Genomic DNA, 12,386 nt, shown 5'->3' on the forward strand with positions numbered 1-12,386 from the left:
TGCATCTTCCCCCGTCTGTGGGCCACTAAACCAGACTGCACCCGCTCAGTGAGCAAAGCTCTGGTCTCCCGTAACCACCGAGCCATTCACCTTCCCTCCAGGTGGCTAGGGCTCACCAAGATGGACTTTGAGATGCAACCTCAGGTCCTGCCAGGCTCCCACTGCCTCAACCACAGAGCACAAGTCATTTCAGAGCCAGCAGAATACACCTGCAGCTGCCATGGAGCAGGGGCAGGGCACAAACCACCCGGTGACTTTCCCTTTACCTTTGGCCCTCCTGACCTGGGAGGCTGGTCAGTCCTGATGGTGAGCAGGGTTGGGCTGTTCCAGAGGCAACCCAAGGGACTGGTTCACTTCTGCAGAAGCTCTGGGAGGCATTTTTTGCTGATATCCTTCAGGTAAAGGTGCATCTGTGAGGGCAAGTGACCACTGAGTGTCTTCTGTGTGTTACAGTGAGCAGCAGGGGCACGTGAAACAGGTCACTGTCCCACATTCACCAGCTGACTAAAGCAAAGGCACCAGGGAAAGGCAAATGAAAGTCCCTATGAGATGGATGCGGAGGTCAGAATATTTGTTAAGAACGGGAGTTAGGAAAGGATGTTTTCCAGCCTGGCAGGCTAACAGCACTGTCCTTGCTCTGCCTGTCATGCAGAGAGGATGCCTTCCAGGGTGGAGAAAGATCTGTCCCGCTTGCCCTTCACCCTGCACGTCTGTGGTATCTCTACGCTCCTTTCAGGAGCTGTGCCAATAGCTTTATCCTCACCCCGCAACGTGAACATCAAACAGACAGCAGGGCAGCCCACAGGCTCCACTGACCTCCTGTCCCACAAGCTGCTTCTCTCTGGCAGACAAAGGAATCGCCCCTGCCAGGAGGCTTTCTCCTGGGCTTTGGCTGCCTTAGCTCCCGTGCCCGCCTGCTTGACCAGTGAAAAGGATACAGCAGCAGAAAGTGGCCAGTTCCAGCTCATCCTCCTCCTCCTCCCCCTTTACAAACAGAAACTGCCTGTCTAAAGAGGTCACTGACTCAGCGGAGGCCACGCTGACACTTTCGGAGCTCACCACACTTCTCCAAGGGACGGACATCAGCCCAGCAGCGCGCACCGCGATGGATGCCAGCGGGTATCATTAACTCTCCCACAGTTGGCAGGCGTCATTGCCACGTTCACCCAGCGGCAGCAACAGGCTTCGGGCCGCCTGGGAGATCCTGCTGCCGTCCACGCTAGGAGGAGCCTGGCCAAGATCAGACGGCGCAGGATGGAGCTGGGCACCCGGCTTTCTGCAGGCAGGCAGCAGCCCAGGCTGAAGGGCTGAAGCCTTGCCTTGCGGGTCTGCAGCTCAGCCCCATCTCCTTCAGGGACACCGCAAAAAGGTGACTGCACTATAGAGGGCCAAGTTCTGCTGTGGTGCGGTGAAGGACTGAGCACCCCAGTAAATACCCTGTAGCTGAGCTCAACTGCAGAGGGATCTTCAGACTGTGCTGAAGGAACCGCAACGGGACTGCTCATGCCCGCCGCACGGCAGGATGGTTTAGGATGGTCTCACAGACCAGATTTCATTAAGCACAGAAGCACCGCACGCTTCTGAGCACACACAACGCCACCTGAGAAACAGCAGTTTCAGCCTCGCTCATTCTGATCGCTCCCTCCTGACTCAGCGTCAGGTCTGCTATAAACAACCCGAGACCTCCAGATGAGGTTGGCTGGCTCTACATCAGAGCTACAGCTTTGTTTTGCTACTGCATGGCCCAGGCTCTGGCTTTTATTCACGAGAGGAGCCCGTGTTTTGGAGCGGGAAGGGAAAGGAAAGATGATCTGGTTCTGCTTTTCACTTAGGTTCATTTTTGGTGTTTAAATACCGTGCCCATCGCCCTGGCGTTTGGTCTGAGTCAGCCTCTCCCCCACCCCCTTCTTCTTTTTTTTATTATTTTTTTTAGCAGAAGAATAAAAATGTAAATTGAACTGGAAAGGGAAAAAATAAGCCCCCTCCAGGTGCCCCCCTTCTCTGCAGCGTGGTAACGGGCACAGATTATATCCGGCACCACATGACCAGGGCCCGTATTTATATGTCAGTGTGTAAAACCCACCCTGCTGAGCTGCCTTTTCTCTGCCTGAGGCTGGGGGCTTCTGCTACGCGTCTAGTCAAACAGGCCCACAAAGGGGATTAAGGAGAGCCCCTCAGCCCCGCAGAGTAATCCATCAAATTATCCCTTGTTGGCGTTGCTGTCCTCTTCAGGAAGGGGGGGGGGGGGGGGGGGGGGGGGGGGGAGAGAAAAAAAAAAAAAAAAAAGCCCTCCAAAGGCTTTTAAAGGCACTGAAATTACACTTGAGCCTGAAACACTCCACCCAGCTGCTGTAGCCCACAGCACAATGGGCTGGTTGTAAAGGGAATACCGGGAAGCGAGGGAAAAGAGATGGACACTGTTAAAAAGGGCAGCAGCCTCCCCGTGTCTAAAACTCCAACAGGTGGCCCAGCCCCCCCCCCCCCGCTGCCGGGACCCCCCAGCAGTGCCGGCCACGGTAACACTTGGCTGCGCATCCCTGAGGCTCCAGGATGTGTGTGTTGTGCCCAGGACCCACGGACACGTCCTCCTCCTCGGAGAACCTTGCAAAGGCAGAGTCTGCACCCAAGAGCCTGCACCCAGCCCTGCAGAGGAGCACCCAGCCCTGCAGGGGACCAGGGCTGGGGTCCAGCAGTGCCCCTGACCACAGGCTGTAGCACTGTCACCCCACGGTACCTGCCTGGTCCCCAGAGCTCTGCGGCTGGACAGTCCTTCGAAACCCTGCAGCACACCTAACACTGGCAGCAGGCTCGTCTGGGGCACGCTGGGGCACACGGCATCTTCACTGGTGCCCCCATAGGCAAAGCAAAGCCAAAGAACGCCCACGCTCACCAAAATTCTGGGAATGTCTACCTGGATTGAACCTGTATTTTCTTCCACAGCTACCTAAATTGCACAAGAACTTTTGTGCCGGTCATTACCACCCTATTTTGAGGTACGATGTCCTCTATCCGCCAGCTCTGCCTAAGCAAGCACGTGGGATTTCATGGGGTTGCGTTACTGTAATCCTGCTTAGGGGAAACGATCACCGGGGGTGAAACAGGGAAAGCAGAGAGCAAAGCTCTTACCCCAGCAAACTGGAACTGGCAAAGAGAAAAGCAAACCGGTTCTGGTGGATGGCTGTTACCACGTACAGAGAACACATAGCTGTCCCACTGCATGCTACACAGGTCACCTTAGCACTGAAAAGTGACACAAAACTGGGTTTTAATCACTAGTGCTGAGCCCCAGAAGAATAATTTCCCCATCTTTTACGGAGAAGAGATGGGAAGGCAGAAACCCTAGCTGCTTTACTGTGTCCATTTTGCAATGCCTGTTCACAGGGCTGGGAAATGGGAAGTGAAATCGGAACTTCTTGTTTCCAACCAAAGCACAAATGCCACATAAGGGGACATCTGACTCCTCAGCAAGCCGATGTCATACTTCGGCTCCGAGACAGCTCTAGGACTTCTACCCCATGACAGAGCTTCATCATTTCTGGCTTTATTTGGGAAGCTGTGACAGTCACGGGGCCAGCCGAGTCTCAGGACTAACCTTGGGATGGAGAGGACCATTCTGAGGTACCAGCAAAACCCAAGGGCCGGAGCAAAGGCCACAGCCGGCACTGACACGTGAGACTGTAAATCCAAACCAGCAGCCACGGCTCCTGGGCCAGCAGCTGCCAGGGGCTCTGCAGAAACAAACTGCCCAGCCCCGGCAGGGGGGCGAAGGGATTCCTTAGCCCAACCCGCACCCCAACAGGCTGATTATCAAGTAGCAGCGAGGGGTCCGACAAATAGAGCCCCAGCGGGAGCTGCCGCCACCTAACACCGAAATCTAACCTTCCTTCGTTTTGCCAGAAGTCGTGTTTGCCAAGGGCTGCACCGAGGAAAGGAGGAGGAGAGCGAGCAGCCAAAGCGCCGCGCACGGCCGTCCCCGGAGAGCAACAGGCACAGACTTCCACAGTCCCTTTTGCTTCAAGTTTTGGGAGCGTGACCTCGTGCTCTTCCTCAAAGGATATACTCTGAATCCTAGACACACACAGAACTAATGGGCCCTTTTGTAATCACATGGTAGTTAGTCCATTTTTTCATGGTAATTTTCTGGTCTGCAATTCCAGTTATTTGTGTCCCTGCCGGAGAAGTTTGATGCTAACATATCTCTCAGTGAGCCCTTTGACCTCTGCTGGCAGGTTGGTGGGTTTCTCCCTCTCTGTTTTCTGTCTCTAAAATGAGGTCATGGCTTTGAATGAGACAAAGAGCCTTTGCAGCGTGAGGAATAGCCCCAAGACAGCTGTGAGTACAGAACCCCCATCAGTCACATCAGACCCTGATGTGCTCGGCAGCAGCCCGCAGCTCTCCCGGGAACGGCTGGGTTTTACCCCCCTGCTCAGAGAAGAGATCATGCAAGTGCTCCTAGCAGAGCTGGTGCAAGAACGGATGCACAACAGGCAGCTACCTCTGGTGGGAGCATTAAAAGGGGGAGAGAAAAAAGCAAAACCCTCCAAATACTTTGGGCTGGGAGTTGATTTAAGATACCGCTGTCCGCGCCGCCTGCCCCTCTGGCAGAGTTGCAGTTTCCACCCCGCTTGCTGGCTCTCCAGCCACCCGTGCTCCCCATCTACCCTCTGGGCTTCAGCGGCCGGTGGAGGTGGGTTTGTGCCAATATGCCAGACTGTCCCCTTCAGTCACAGCAGCCGTGGGCCAAGCACCCTCTGCCAAAGGGACGCATGAAGAGCACGCGTGCAGGGAATAACAGGATTTCTCTGGGGTGCTTTAAGGTCAAAGACCACATATCGGAGTCCCGAGATCTTTCTTATAAAAGCAGCACTTCTACGTGTCCGACTTCTACTTTGCTGTCTTAATGAGGACCCTCAGGTCACCGCTGGAGCAGAGAGAACTTTTTCCTTATCATGACAGACCAGTCACAAGGCCTGGGTCTGAAAACATGAGATGCTATGATTTTTACTTCTGCCTGAAATTGTCCGGATAACGGCAAAGATAAGAAGCAATCAGATTTTATTTTTCAAGACAGATAAGTTTCACTGGAAGATCGTTATAGGAAACTTAAGAAGCCTTTTCCTTTCCCCACTCTCACTATCAGTTTCATGTGTAATGGACCCTGAACACGCAGGGATTTAACATTAAGCTGCAGCCGTTCACACAAAACACACGGCAGCATGGAGAATCTGGAAGGGGAGTTTTCCATTTTCAAAAGAGAAGGCTCAAAGCTGCCATTTGTACAGGAGGTGAATGGAGCAAGGCATTTTTACCATCCCCCTCACTCCCCACCCCATCTCTCCTTACAAACAGGAACCTAACTTCTGTTTTGAGCCCTGGAAAGAATATCAGTCCCAAATATTAGCTTTTTAGTAATTAAGCATGGAGTTCAAGTTCAAAGCTCCCTAGATTTTGCAGGGCACTCTGAGCAGGGGCGCTCAGGCTTTTTGCTGCACATGGTTAGTTTCTTGCTCTGGTACCGAGAGCACAGACTGCATCTATCAAGGAGGACAGGCAGGAAAGGGGTCAGAGCACTGAAATTACTTAGCACTTGCTGAAAAAGTCTGCTGTAAAGCAGGGGATAAATGAAAGTTTGTGCATTTCAGACTCCAAGTAGAGGCAGGATTTTCTCTCCACGCTGGGCTCTCGCTTGCCCATGTTTACTGGAGTAAAGTTCAGTGAGCTACAAATGAAGCAGAAAAGACCTCTGATATTCCCGCAACATGCTCTGGGCTGCCTTGGGCAAACAGCCAGGGCACCTCGGGCAGGCGCAACGCTGGCTGTGCCCAGGAAGAGCCAGGAAGGAGCTTATCAACAGCAGCGTCTCGGGCCACTCTGGTTGTGCATCAGCATGTGCTAACTAGCCTCAGTTACAGTCTTCTGTTAGCAGAGGGGATAACTAGCATTCCCTGCTCTTGCCCAAAAGGCTTATACGCTGCTATCAACATTGGCCACAGACAGTGATGAATGGGAGTATCTGGGGGCAGCACAAACGTAGACTGTGTTCACAGAAATCAAAGATGAAAGAGGCCCTGTTGAATCATCTTCCCTGGGGCTGCTGCAGGACTGCTCCCAACAGCACATTCTCCAGTGATTTGTCCAGTCTGGATGGATGGGTCTCGAGTACTGAGGTTGCAAGAATTTCCCCTGAAACAATATCCATGGGCTAAGAGATTTAATAGCTGGGAAGCGACCTTCCTTCCTTCCCTCCCTCCCTCCAGTCATCCCCTATGTAATTCCTATGCTCTCCTTTTTACATGCATGGTCAGACCCCTCTCCAGACTACATTTAGCCACTTTCCTAAACCTAGCTTTAGTCAGTCCTCACGAAAAGCCACCCTTCCAGGCCCATTAATTGCTCAGTCGGCCTTGGCTGTAGCACAGCAGCCTTTTGTTCCAGCATTGCTCCAGCTGCTCCCACCACCCCTTGCACACAGGAGTCGTTTTGTCATAAACATTCCCAAACGCACCTCTGAAGTCTAACAGCAACAGTGCCCGCACAAAGCCCTCCCCTGTCACGCCAAGAGCCAGTACCTGGTACGCACACAGCACTGCCTTGGAAAGCCACTGTCATCGCATTGTTCCTTTGTGCTCCATCTCTTTGTATTTATGAACTGCCTCTCGCCACAGACCTACAAGGAAGCTCTCTCTGTGACCAGAACAATCCTTCAAGCTGTTTGCACAGCTCTAAGCAAAGGGAGAATTTTTGCCAGAATCCAGACTGAGGTAGCACAGCGACGACCAGTACACCACACGGGCAGGGAGAGCACCAACAGGGGATAATCACCACCAGCAGTGTCAGCTCAGGTCTTGTAGATCACCAAAATGCTTTGGGTACCCCCTCTCCAAACAGAAGATCACACCAGAAGTGGCACTACAGCCCTGGGCAGAGGGGAAAGAGATGAGTGTAACTTCCCAGACCAGTGGCAGAGCACGCTGCCGATGGAAAAAGTGTAAAATCACCAGCAGGGAACTCACACACAGGTTCCAGAGCGACGTGGAGGCTTTTGGCCTCTGTGCAGAGAGGACAGAGAACTAAGTGAGTACACTTACACCCACCTGGAATCCAACTGAAGAGCCAGCTCTGCCCATTGCTCCTAAATAAGAAGGAGGCAACTGGGAGGAGAAGGCAGAAGAGAGTCAGATTTGGGGTTTGATCACCACCTCCGTTTCTTTGACGTAGCAGGTCAGATTCCAGCAGGAATCACTCCTAGCATTCGGTAAAGAAAGCGTGATCCATGGATTTTATTGCATGCACTGTTTCACTAAAACTCTTAACCCATAAATCTAGCGCAAGATTTAGATGTTATCCACAACTATGTACACATCATTCCTGAAGTTGGCTCTAGCCTGCTCTGCAAGAACATTAATGGCTTTTGAGTGCTGACAGCTTGCACTGATTTGAGTCAATGCACTCACTGTATTTGCATTTTTCTTGAAGTCCTAGCTCCTGGAGACAAACCACCATGGAGACCTTCAGCTTTCAATAAAATGAAGGTGGAAGAAAATCCACTCCCTTGATTGAAGCGAAAAACCTTAGACCTCACAAACCAAACACAGTACCCATCATCGTTTTAAGTTTCTTTTTTCAAATAAACCTCGTTGTTTTGCCAGAGGCCATCCTTACACCTGAGTATTCAAAACCTGGCAATTACAAGAATTCATCTGCAAGTCCCCAGAAGCTGGTTCCTTCTGAAATCAACAGAGCTGATTTCAGGTGTTTCTCAAAGAAGGTCTCCCTGAATGTAAGACAGGGCCAGGTCCCCAAGATCTGGACTAGCAGCAGTTTCTTTTAGTGAACATAAAGTAACAAGGAAAAAGAAAAACGTTTCAGAGCTGCAAATCAAGCACCTGCTTATTGCTGTGTGTGTTCCAGGCACCCTCCAGCACCGAGACAAAGAAGCCATTCGGACCACATTTCTACAGAACATTTCTTATTTTGCCAGACAATATTCACGGGGGTCTGTTTCTCCTCTTCTGCAGGCTGGCAAAATGTTAAACAAATATTTTTGAACTGCAAGAGGAACTGACATTTTAGGATATGAAAACAAGGAGGAAGGGCACAAATTTGAGGACCTCCAAGGAACAGCATGCATACAAATAATAATAATAACTAAATGGTGCCTTTATAGTTCCATTTAGTTATGTTTTTTGAACAAGCAACTCAAGAACTTCATTTGTGGACGCATCAGCAAGTTCTGCAGGCCTGCAACACTAGACCAGACTGATTCTTACAGCAGTGAGGAGCAACAGCAGCACAAGAAGTAGAACAGGCTTCAAGGGTTCAACATATTCAAACATCAGGCACAGAACTGCAAAAAGAAACCTTTGATTTACTATCCTCCTATTCTTTTGTGGGGAGCGCAAGGTTTCCTTTATGTTACACAGATCCATGCTTACAGGCAGTCTTCTCTGAGCATCTATATCGTGTGGCAACCTTGCAGAGACACCTTTAAAGTTTCCCAGTTTTATAAAAGCAAGGATTCCTCTGTGATGCTCTCTGTCCTCTCAGCTGAGCCCTAGGATCCTTGTTTTCACACGGAGAGGTTTGATGTCTGATATTAAGCATTCAGAAATCAAGTAAACATTGAAAACAGTTGACAGGTGCTCACAAGCTCCTCATGACTCCCTTGCTCCACTCACAGCGCAACCTTGGTCATGAGTTTAACCGCACGGCTGAAGGATCACAAGACTCCACAGGTTGGCTGTCTAGGGTTAGTTTTCGTTAAAAGTAGCTGTCTTAGGCTGACTGCCCCCCCCCGCCCCCCGCAGAAGCCACAGGACACCGTCATATGATGGAATTGTTTGCAACAGCAGAAGTGAATGGAGGAGATTCACCAGACAGAACTCTTTTTGGTTTCTGCGCATCCCTCTCCACACCGCCTGGTGCTTCCTTCTCTCCAGGCACGAGGCTTTACAGCTATTATTGCTTTGTCACCCCCTACCACTACGTGCGGTTGCTCTCCTCCCATCCCTTTGGTCCTTTTGCTTCGGCTTCCTCGTAGCCTTGACTCCATCACAAACCTCCACAACTTTCACCCAATGGGTCAAGTGTTTTGCTTTGATGTTGCCTTAGCCAAGATAAAGGAGATAGCAACTCACACATTAAAGAAAACCCCAAACAGTCAACTACCAAAACAAGACACTCCTTGGATGAACTGCTCCAACATAGAGAAAGGTGGAGGATAAACACAAACAGATGTTACTCACAACACTTATAGCTCATCTGAAAAGCTCTACAATCCCACTGTGACAAGAGTGGCATAAACCTCCAGAGAGACTAAAATCCGAGGACTGCATTAGTCCTATATCCACTGCTGCGTACGAAATACGCTTAAATTGCCTGAGAATATAGAGCATCGATAAAAAAAGAGAATACAGAGTATTGATAAAAAAAAGAGACAATCAGCAAATCGCTTCGTAAAGTTCGTTACGTGTTTTCTCTGGTCATTTAAGCAAGCTCCTAGCACTGGTCTAGACTGGCACCAGACCTGACTGAGTTACAAGCAGCTTGAATCCAACCAACGGCTAGTACCGTCGGGGAGAACACACAAACCCAGCAGTATTCTGAAGTTCTCGGCCACATCACCGCCTGCAGTACTCCTTCGACAGGGAGCAGTCAGAAAACTGCCACAGGCAGAACTTTTCACACCATTTTTTATCAGTGTAAAACTATGGAAACCAGAGATTGAGACTAATATAATCTAGCAGATTAGAAATATCGCTATTATAAAGACTACTTTCACCGAGCATCAACGTTTGCCTTCCTTTGCTCTTGTACATCCCTCAGTATTAATTTGCAAACCCTCAGAGCTTCTGGTGGATCCAACACAAAAGACTCTGGGTTATGATTTCCACAGTGATGCAGGCACTCTGCGAACAGGCTAATATTTCCAAAGAAGTTTTGCAGAAAGACACGCAAGGAGACACACGCAGTTATGTTCAAAATGCAGGTTTTGCCTTGTCACTTCATCATACAGTGGATTCAATGCTTTTAGCACCAGCTTTTTTTGGTCCATACTCTGAACAAAGCTTCTACAAGCAACTTCATTACAAAACTAGGCAGCTATCGTTATATACAGTTTTAAAAATTATTTTCAGGACTGCGCACTCACAATGCCATCAGCCACAAGAGCCCAGCCATCACCCTGAATTCCATATGGAAGCTTTAGTCAAAAGAGCAGAGATGTGTAACAAGGGAAAAACAAAACCACACACACCCCCCTCAACACTGCCACTGCAGTGCTCCCATGAAATAAACAGTTTGGGGAAAAGGTTAACAAGAGTTTATGCTAGACATCCCTACTTTCAAAGATAAAGCGGAGCAAAGGCTACATTTTCTAACTCAGCGAGCAGTCCAGTGAATTCAGCTTCTCGCACTATGGCTGTAACATTTCTCACTGCCCACAACAGCTGACTGTCCACTTTCACAACGATGCTGCTGGTGGAGTTTGTCCCGAACATATTGCAGTATCTACTATCACTCTTATTACATTACAGTGACAATAATCTTAGAGCCACTAAGACCACTGCTTTGTTCACAGATGATGTTATCCTTATCTCCAGGCAGCTTCTACACAAAGCCATGGGGCTTGGGCCTTCTAGCAACAGCTCCACGGTGGGAAACACCTTGAGGTTCAGGTACTTTGTAACTGGAACCTCGCCAAGGAGACAAGATGTTCTTACAGCTGACACTGCACTGTAACAAGCTGTAGAGGGATATACCCACCAGCAAACAGCGCAAGAAAAATCTCCCTACAAGGAGAAGTTTCCTACTAAATCCCAAGATTGGTTTATGCCCTGAAATACAGGGATTGGTATCCCTTGTAAAGCTCTCATTTAATTTGCTATTAATTCTGGAGATCCTTGTTATCCATATCAAATTTCTAATCCTTTTTTTCAAATCCCAGAAGCCAAGCGCTCTTGGCTTCCACGATGCTTTGTGGTAATAAGTTCCAGAGTTTAAGGCACTGCCTGGAATCCAAGCGCAGGGCTGGCAATCTGGCATGCCTGGGTCCGCCACCGCGGCCACTCCCCACCGAGTGGAAGGGCAGTAGCTACGGATGATGCAAGAAAGTCCAGGTAGCATCACACATTTAAGAAAACAGAAAGAAAATTGCAGGTAGGGTGAATAATATAAAACGTTTAAAGGCTGGTACATGTTTTTCAGGAGTGCCTGCATGACTTCAATGCCCAGGTCATTTGGGTACTTTTGAAGTTCTTACTCATGTTCTGTTTCTATAAATTTCCAGTTATTCTCACGTTATACAAAGGCTGCTCTCTTCAACCCACATCTAGAACAGTGCCAGAATGGGACACGGTTTGAGCCTGGGCACTTTCCCTGTACTGCTCATGAGTCTGACAAATCTAGATGAGGATCAGGAAAGCTGCTCCTGACACATTTCCCTTCCAAAAAAATTTTTTTTTTTTTTTAAACATAAGCATCTTGCCAAGCCTGGCTATCACCAGCATAAAACTATTAGTTTATTCTAGTGCCTGCCACTTGCTCCTAAAGCTGTCATCTGCAGGAAGACAAATTATTCTTTTAGTTTATGTTTACCATAAACAGCTAAGGCGTTTTACTACCAAAGTCCCCAGTCATGCCGAAGTCAGTAACGTAGGGACTGTCCCCGTTAGGATCTTTAGGTACCGCTTTTAAGACAACAGCCTCCTCCCACTCCCGCTGATGGGGAGAGCCAAGTTATCCAGCGCAGGCAGAGCCCTCGGTGAGGTGCAATGAAAACTGCCCTTTACCAGGCGCTGGCTCCTTCGGTTCTAAGGATTCACTGACCTGTCCCCACAAGTCTTCAGGATTCCTGGGAGCCGGCGGTCACATCACGCTTCCCAAACTCCTTTCCCATCCGAGAATCTTTAACGCGAACTCGGTCGCAGCAGATGTCTCTGTAACAATGAGAAGCACGGGGGGGCAAAACCTCTCCTGCCACATCCCGGCCCTGGGAGGGCTCGGGGCGGCCTGGCCGGGCGCAGCGCCGCGCTACCTGCAGCCGCTCCCGCTTCCCCGGGCGCCCGGGGCGGGGGGCTCCCACCGGGAAGCAGCGCGGATCCCAAGGAGCATCAGCAGGACCACTGCAGCAGGACCCGGCGCAGCCGCTCCAGTACCAGCGCTGCGCCGACCCCCCGCCGCCCCCCGCTCCCGTCCCCCCGGCGCTGCCCAGCTCCGGCTCCAGCATCCCGCAGCCGCTCGGGCTCGGCGCTCTGCCGCGACCCCCCCACAACGCCCCCCCGCACCACTCCCGTCCCCCCGGCGCTGCCCAGCTCCGGCTCCCGCATCCCGCCGCCGCTCGGGCTCGGCGCTCTGCCGCGAACCCCCCCAACGACCCCCCCCCCAGC

General features: G+C 50.6%; 1 protein-coding gene across 5 annotated transcripts in view; it reads right to left on the reverse strand.

The window, feature by feature from the left end:
- Positions 1-12,386, reverse strand: part of SLC45A3 (solute carrier family 45 member 3) — a 49,333-nt gene that overhangs the window by 18,362 nt on the left and 18,585 nt on the right. For 4 of the 5 annotated variants that reach the window (XM_080367662.1, XM_080367660.1, XM_080367661.1 and 1 more), the window contains one exon: positions 11,827-11,936. The gene's annotated coding sequence lies outside the window, so the exon portion shown is untranslated. Of the gene's footprint in view, positions 1-11,826; positions 12,383-12,386 lie in introns of those variants that run through there. The other variant, XM_080367663.1, reaches the window with a different exon arrangement.

The sequence above is a fragment of the Falco punctatus genome, assembly GCF_963210335.1.
Source record: "Falco punctatus genome assembly, chromosome: 17".
In the NCBI taxonomy this organism is placed as follows: Eukaryota; Metazoa; Chordata; class Aves; order Falconiformes; family Falconidae; genus Falco; species Falco punctatus.